A 9044-nucleotide genomic window follows, 5' to 3' on the forward strand; every position below is an offset into this window, starting at 1 on the left:
CCGCCACTACGTAGAAGTACTGCGTTGCATCCTGCGTTATCCCTCTCAGCTGGAACTGGGCTTCCACATGTTGAAACCACGGCCGTGGATTATGCTGCCAAAAGTCGGGTAGCTTCACAGTAGCAGTGTAAATGCTAGCGTTAGCAATAGCCATGTTGTTAGCACCGGCGTTGTCGTTGTCAGACATACTCGTATTAGTAGTTCGATCACGTCGGGGTCACCAATGTGGAGTTAGAAAACAACGAGACAGGAGACGTGAGAGTAGACGTAGTCGAGGTAGTTTACTAGCTCCAACTTTGCATGTCATACGTTCGACAACGACACTGAACTGCCTGTGAACCGGAAGCGGAAGTGCATTATCTGACCCCTCGCCTCTTCCCTTAAAGGTACACCGTCCTCTTAGGTGAATGTCTCTCGATATATAGATGTGGGTCACCACAACCTTAATGATATGTAACACCGGTGCAAGTCTTGATGGGATCATTCAGCTGGCAGCAGTGACAACTTCTGACCTGAAAGACACGTTAAGACAAATGAATATTTTCAAAACAAAATTAACGTCTAACATATTGTAGCGAATTCGGTGGACAACGCAATATCAGGAACTGCCGCGGCCGGGAAGCGAACCCGTAACGCCCGCACCGCAGAAGACATCGCTAACCGCTCGACTAAAGGTTCAGACTCGCTAGCCAGTGGCCAGCGTGTTTTCTTATCCATGCACGTTACAATATTGAAAGGCCAGTTGATGCAAGTTGATGAGGACAATAAAAACAACTTCTAAATCAAGTAAGTATCTAACAAGGTATCTCACAATATCACAGAAAACAAATGTTCTACCTGTAAGACACAAATAGCAAACTGGGAAATTGTGTGGCCATTTCATTTTATGCAATATCACAAAAAGACAAAAATCATGTCGAAGTCTAAAAAAAAAAATCAGCAGATGTGTCAAGTAACAGGCATGTGTCATTACCCAATCTTTAACATCCTGTATCTGTCACGTATCGGGAAAGAACCCAAAAGCAGACGGGACAACCAGGTAAGGGAAGAATCCAGTCTTTATTGAAGTGACCGATCTCGGGGGTAGAGCAGGAGGTGGCTCTGTGGCAGGGAGGCAGGCAGGCAGAAGTCCATGAATGGCGACGTTCCAGCGAAGACTGGTCCACAGTGGAGGCCTTTTAAGGGTGAGGGCGATTGCTTGATGGCCAGCTGGCGTGCCGGGATGAAGGAGGGGGCAGCAGGTGTCAGCTGGTGTAGCAGGTGTCAGCTGGTGTGCCGGGGTGAAGGAGGGGGCAGCAGGTGTCAGCTGGAGTAGCAGGTGTCAGCTGGCGTAGCAGGTGTCAGCTGGTGTAGCAGGTGTCAAGGGTGTAGCAGGTGTCAAGGGTGATCGCTTTGATGTCAAGGGCGAGAGGCTGTGACAGTACCCCCCCCCCCTCCAAGGGGCGCCACCGGGCGACCTACTAGGCCCGTCAGGGTGCGTCCTGTGGAAGTCCCGGATGAGGTTCGCGTCCAGGACAAGGCGACGAGGGATCCAACACCTCTCCTCCGGGCCATATCCCTCCCAGTCCACGAGATACTGCAGGCCGTGACCGCAGCAACGAGAGTCCAGGAGATGACGAACTGTGTAAGCGGAGGAAGGCTAGGGTACGGGTTACTCCAGGATGGCAGGTAAGTTTGAAAGAGTGAGCCCACTGCAATACGCTAGACCTAACAGCGTCTGGAACAAACAAGCGCCCGGGGGGACCGTTACCTGGGTCAGGCTGAGTCTGTTGTGCTGCCATGACATTTCAATGTTCTAGGTGACAGCCGCAGCCGCAACCACACAGGTAGAGGGAACGATGGTGTCAGGTTGGAGCTTGGGCTCAGACTCCTCCCCATGCACACGAGACAGAGCATCGGGCTTGGCATTCCTGGAGCCAGGTCTGTACATCAAAGAAAAATTAAGATGACCAAAAAAGAGCGCCCACCTGGCTTGGCGCGCGGCGAGTCGCTTTGTTGACTGGATGTATTCCAGGTTCTTATGGTCAGTCCACACTATAAAAGGAAGCTCAGACCCCTCCAGAAAATGTCGCCATTCCTCCAGTGCCAATTTCACCGCCAGGAGCTCACGATTCCCCACATCACAGTTCCTTTCAGCTGGGGAGAGACGGCGAGACAGGAAGGCACAGGGGTGTGTCTTGCCATCCTCACTGGAGCGCTGAGAAAGGACCGCCCCCACCCCAATCTCAGAGGCGTCCACTTCTACAACGAACTGCTTGGTTGGGTCTGGCTGGATGAGGATAGGGGCAGTGGTGAAGCGGTGCTTGAGGGCTTGGAAAGCTGCCTCTGCTACAGGGGTCCACAGGAACGGTCTGGAGGTGGAGGTAAGAGCGGTTAGTGGGGCCGCAACGCGGCTGTAGTTGCGGATGAACCGTCTGTAGAAGTTGGCAAACCCGAGGAACCTCTGAAGCTGCTTACGGCTTGTCGGGCTTGGCCACTCAAGAACCGCTCTGACCTTGGCGGGGTCCATTCTCACCTGCCCATCGGCCACGATGTAGCCCAGGAAGGTGACTGAAGGGGCATGGAATTCGCACTTCTCTGCTTTTACGAAAAGGCGGTTCTCCAGAAGCCATTGAAGGACTTGGCAGACGTGCATGACATGCTCTGACAGGTCTCTGGAAAAAATCAGGATATCATCCAGGTAAACAAAAACGAAACGATCCAACATGTCACGTAGGACGTCATTGACCAGACTCTGGAAGACAGCTAGGGCATTAGTGAGACCAAACGGCATCACCAGATATTCAAAATGCCCCAGGGGGTGTTGAAGGCAGTCTTCCATTCATCTCCGTCTCGAACCCGGACCAGGTGGTAAGCATTGCGGAGGTCTAGTTTAGTGAACACTGTGGCTCCCTGGAGAGAATCAAAAGCGGAAGTCATGAGGGGCAGAGGGTACTTATTCTTGACTGTGATGTTATTGAGGCCTCTATAGTCAATACACGGCCAGAGGGTCTTGTCCTTCTTGGCCACAAAAAAGAACCCCGCACCAAGGGGTGATGATGACGGGCGAATAAGACCAGCAGCCAAGGAGTCCTTGATGTACCTCTCCATGGACTCCCGCTCAGGCTTTGGAGAGGCTATATAGGCGGCTGCTGGGGAGGGGAGCGCCCGGCAGCAGGTCAATAGCACAATCATAGGGGCGATGAGGAGGCAAGGAGAGAGCTTGCTGCTTGTTGAACACGGCTTGGAGGTCATGGTACTCTGGAGGCACCAGTGACAGGTCAGAGGTCTCAGAGCTTGACACCTGACAGGGGACAGACTGAAGCAGAGCAGACTGGAGGCATATGGCATGACAGACGGGACTCCAACTTGAAATTCTGGCCGATGACCAATCAATATGGGGACTATGCTTAACCAGCCAGGGATGACCAAGTATAATGGGAACAAAGGGAGAATTGATAACGAAAAAACTTAACTCCTCTTGATGGTTTCCCGACAACAGGAGGCGCACAGGCTCGGTCTTAGAGGTTATCCGGGCCAGGAGACGCCCATCCAGGGCATTAGCTTCAATAGGCTGGTCCAGACTCACAGTGGCGAGACCTAACTGCTTCACAACACTTGCATCCAAAAAGCTTTCATCAGCTCCAGAGTCAATTAAAGCCAAAAATTTAGTGGACTGACCTTTAAAACTGATGGTAGCTTGCAACTGGGTACGTGGACGAGGAGACAGAGGGCAGACAGTTGGGCTCACGAGGATCCTCCCCCTCCCTCGTGAGCCTGCTAGTTTGACAGAACGGTGAGGGCAGGAGGCAAGAAAGTGACCAGGCTGACCACAATACAAGCAGCTGTTCTCGGTGATGCGGCGTTGACGCTCCTCCGGGTTGAGCCGGAAGCGGCCGAGTTGCATCGGCTCCGAAGCTGGGGAAGAGTCACGCCTCGGGCTTTCTCAGAGGACGGCAACCTCAGTCGAGCAAGCTCGGCCCCCAGAGTTTGGAGGTGTGGCCTGTGGTAAGTTGTTGTGACCAGGAAAGCAGCGTGTCCTCTCTCGCCTCCACTCCCGGAGACGATTGTCCACACGAATGGCCAGGGTAACCAATTCCTCCAACCCTCCAGGCTCGGGGTAGGAAACCAATTCGTCCTTTATGGATTCGCTTAGCCCGTTGGAAAAGCCGGCCTAGAGGGACTCATTGTTCCATCCGCTCTCCACTGATAGCGTACGGAACTCAACTGAGTAGTCAGCGACGCTGCGGGAACCCTGGCAGAGAGAGATCAGTCTTTTTGACGCATCCTTTCCCCGCATGGGATGATCAAAAACCTGGCGAAAAGCAGTGGTGAAATCAGCGTAGGATGAGGAAGTGGAGGCCCGCATCTCCCACACCGCTGTAGCCCAATCCAGGGCGCTTCCCCGGAGAAGACCCATGATGTAAGCGACTTTGGCTCCATCCGTGGAATATGACTGGGGCTGCTGGTTAAACACAATCTCACACTGCATCAAAAAAGGGCGACAAAGTCCAAAATCTCCATCATACTTATCGGGCAGGGCAACCCATGGTTCCTTAGCCGAAGTTGATGGCGCTGGGGGTGGCGGAGCTGGAGGGGCGGATCTCGGGCTAGCGGAGGCACTAAGTTGGGTCTGGATTCCGGAAATCTTTGAGCTGAGCCCACGGAGGGCGTCAGCCATCCCCTGTAGCACCTGGCTGTGCTGGCCGAGGACCGATTCCTGGTTGGCTACAGCCTGGCAGTCCGTGGCCAGGTCTGTGGTGGAATGGTCTGCTGGGTCCATAGTGGCTGGAACGTACTGTCACGTATCGGGAAAGAACCCAAAAGCAGACGGGACAACCAGGTAAGGGAAGAATCCAGTCTTTATTGAAGTGACCGATCTCGGGGGTAGAGCAGGAGGTGGCTCTGTGGCAGGTAGGCAGGCAGGCAGAAGTCCATGAATGGCGACGTTCCAGCGAAGACTGGTCCACAGTGGAGGCCTTTTAAGGGTGAGGGCGATTGCTTGATGGCCAGCTGGCGTGCCGGGGTGAAGGAGGGGGCAGCAGGTGTCAGCTGGTGTAGCAGGTGTCAGCTGGTGTGCTGGGGTGAAGGAGGGGGCAGCAGGTGTCAGCTGGAGTAGCAGGTGTCAGCTGGTGTAGCAGGTGTCAAGGGTGATCGCTTTGATGTCAAGGGCGAGAGGCTGTGACAGTATCAGTATAGGCCAGTAGTACATGGGCTCTCCGGTGCGAATCCCCGTGTTACCCCCGGCTAAGTCGGGCGTCCCTACATGCACTGTTTTCTGGACGACATTCTAGTAACTGGACGGGACAACGCCGATCATCTAAAAACTTTGAGGCAGTGCTGAGTCGCTTGGATATTCCAGTGAATTCCTGAAAAACTCACGCTACAGAAACAATAGGCTCGGTGTAGTAATGTCGCGCGCGCTGCGGGACTTCCGGGTGTGTCTGTTTGCATAAGAACTTCCGGTACAACCGGATGCTTACGTCCTACTGAATCTTTCGTTAGCTGCTAACTTACTCGTCTGAAATCTTAATTTCGTCCGAAGAATCAATAAATGAAACAGGGCAAAAGGGGGCGTTCAAGTATCAACGCCGTGTATCAGGCTCCACTGAGCACCGTTGTGTGCCACAGTGTGCGAATTTGGCACGCTATAATTCTCTTTTAGCTTTCCATTCATTCCCTACTAACTGCGAGGAAAGAGCTAAGTGGCTAGTGAAGATTTGGAGGGATGCATTTACCGTCACCAAGAGTACAAAATGTGTAGTCGGTATTTTGAACCGGGTGATTTCGCTGTGCCAGCTACAGGTGTGTTAAGGAGGCTCAAGAAAGGAGCTGTCCCCACACTCTTTGCATGGAATGAGTACTCTAAACCCGCACCCAGTCTAGGTGTGTGGGAGCGCCGGGAGCGTCCTGCTGTCGCCCCTCTGCCAACTCTGGACTCCACTAATAATGAGATGGATGCCAGGCAGTTGTATGCAAGAGCTTGATTATTGCATGGCTCCTAATCCTGCCGCTTTGGATGATGCCCTGTCCCAAAATGAGGAAACAAATAGAAGTGCTCCAGAAACAAATAGAGTCCGCCCAGCTACATTCCAAATTCAGCCTGAAGCGATTTGTAGGTTCCGATGAGGACATTCGGTTTTACACCAGGTATGTCTGATTTGTATCATTTCATTTAATTGCCCCTGCCAAATTAACTCACCTGTTCAGCCTCTCCACCCCCCACCATGCCTCTCTCACACACACCCACATGTAGTGGATTGCAATAACTACTGGGCTATACTTTAACAACTGTACAGAAGATACAGTGTGAAACCCCTTTTCTTTTTTGCTGGTCTGAGCTACCATCGCATCATGACGCACTCACGATACGATGTATATCGTTGACGGGATTTTAGGGAGGTCCTGCAAACAGCGGGTGTAAAACAAAGCCATCTCTTCGCTCAGCAAACCAGACCGGAAGTTGTTGTGCAAGTACCCGTACGTCGGAAGTCGAACGACGCCATCTTACGCACCCAGGCTATTGGCCGTGTCTGCGGATGGGAAGCCGGATGTGGGTATGTGTCCTGGTCGCCGCACTAGCGCCTCCTCTGGTCGGCAAGGGCGCCTGTTCGGGGGGGGGGGCTGAGGGGAATAGCGTGATCCCCCACGCGCTACGTCCCGCTGGTGAAACTCCTCACTGTCAGGTGAAAAGAAGCGGCTGGCGACTCCACATGTATCGGAGAAAGCATGTGGTGGTTTGCAGCCCTCCCCAGTTTGGCTGAGGGGGTAGAGCTGCGAATGGGTCGGCTTGGAAGAGTGGGGTAATTGTATAGGTACAATTGGGGAGAAAAAGAGGGAAAATCCCCAAAAAAAGAAGAGAGAAGTTCATTGCTTAATTCACTATTTGTAAAAAAAATTGTGCAAGGTCCAGCTACCCTTAGTTGCTGTTAAGAACTCCACCGGTGTCTTCTTTTGTGAATAACCAGGAGAGGTAACCTGGATCTGTGTTACAGGTTCTCCAACAACACCTTTCTTCTATTTCCTTTAAATAGCCTTAGCTTCGTTGATTATCTAGGCACAGTGCTTGACATATTCCTTTTTACACTCTACCTACCTTACTAGACCTAATTATCTCTGCACAAGGCTTTTCCTTTCAATTCCTATATGCTGATGACTCACAACTTTACCTTTCTTTTCCGCCAGAAGACAGTGATGTGCTGGCAAGTCCAAAGGAGTTGAATCAAGCGCAACTGGACTTGGTATAGGACTTGATTCAACTCCTTTGGATAACAATGACCTGGATGAGTGAGAACATTCACAGACATGTGTTGGCAAGGGTTGCTGCTTGCCTCACCGACATTTCTGTTGGGATGAAGAAACAGCACCTCCAGTTCAGCTTGTCCGAAACAGAGCTACTTGTCATCCCTGCCACTTCCTCTATCCCCACGGACATATCAATCGGTCTCAGTACATCGATAGGCATGTCCTCCAGATCCACAGGGAACTTTGGGCTGGTGATGTGTAACAGACCATCTACATCTGACCATATTACAGCTGTATACCGGTCCTGACCTTTTGCCTTGTGTAACATCCCAAATAATCAGAACGTACCTATCAGAACATGCTACCCAGCTCCTGGTCCAAGCTCGAGTAATTTCTTTGTTCGACTACTGAAACACACTTGGTGATGGTCTCCCACCCTCTGCGACCCAACTGCTACAAGGAATCCAGAATGATACTGTACGTATTTTTCAACCTGCCCCAATACACACGTGACCTCTCTCTTCATCATTGTATTGGCTGCCTGTTGCTGCCTGCATGAAGCTCAAAACCTTGCTGTTGATGCACTGGTTTACCTAAAAACCCATATTAACCTGTAAATCCTGCTTGCCACCCTCTTCATTCGACCTCCGGTTGGCTACTATTTATGCCCGCTCAAAAGGCAACAAGCTCTAGCTCCAGACTTTTCTCTCTTCTGGACCCCCAAATGGTGGAATGATAATCAGAGCCTACCGACTCACTTTTTTTCCTTCAAGAAAGGCCTTTCCTTTTCCAGGCCTATCTTAATGCTTAAATGGTCTCAAAGACTCTTAAACTGAATAGTAGCACTTACCAACCAATATGAATCACTTGCTACTGTAATTGGTGTCTGCTCTAACTATTGTGCTCTTCTACAACCTGCACTTGTGGCAATGGTATGTCTGTCATGCTGATATGTGGCATCGTCCATCTACTTTGAAACTCTATTCTTCTACCACTCCCTGTTGATGTCTGATCCACTTACACTAAATGCACTTGACATGACTTGCATTCTTGGCTGTGATATGGCAACAATTTAGCACTCTATGATGCCTATTGGTAACAATCAAATTTATCTGCTAATAGCTGACTCTCTTGTAAGCCGCTTTAGTTAAAGCCATCTGCTAAATGAGTAAAAGTAAATACAACTAATCTTGATTATCGTTCATTGCATAAAAAGCTTTTCTGTTGATCTCCGTGGGATATCAGAGCTCACTGTCTATGTGGAGAAAGAAGTTACAAAGCATTGATTGATGGATTGATTTATCAATGACTATTTTGCAAACAGTGAATTAACTAAATAACCAGTTTGTTTGGTAATAATCTCTTATTCCTTGCAAGGTGTCATCCCTGCCTTTTGTCCAATGCCGTAATTGGTTGAAGCGCCCCCGCAATTCTGAATTGGACTAAAAGCATGCATAGTGAATGAATGAATAAGGTCCATAGAAAATACAAATTTACTTTTTTTAATTGCTAAAACCACAAGTGATAGCTTAAAATATAGGTGTTCTGGAGAGCTTAGGTTAGAAGTGACATTGTTTACTACTAGCAAAGAAAAAAGTTAAACCTTTTAAAAGTCCTGTATGTAATGTTTCAGCTTTCCTGAAGCATAACATGAGTAGTATCAGCAGGGGTTGCTGAATGGCACTGACTGAAACCATCAAGTTCGCCCGTTCCTCAAATTTCTGCATTCAAAAATACAGATGCTGGGGTGGTCAAGTTGTTTTTGCCACTGTTTGACATCCACACACCAAAAGTTGTGGCTCGCACTTGCAGTCATCACC

The sequence above is a fragment of the Lampris incognitus genome, chromosome 2, assembly GCF_029633865.1.
Source record: "Lampris incognitus isolate fLamInc1 chromosome 2, fLamInc1.hap2, whole genome shotgun sequence".
In the NCBI taxonomy this organism is placed as follows: Eukaryota; Metazoa; Chordata; class Actinopteri; order Lampriformes; family Lampridae; genus Lampris; species Lampris incognitus.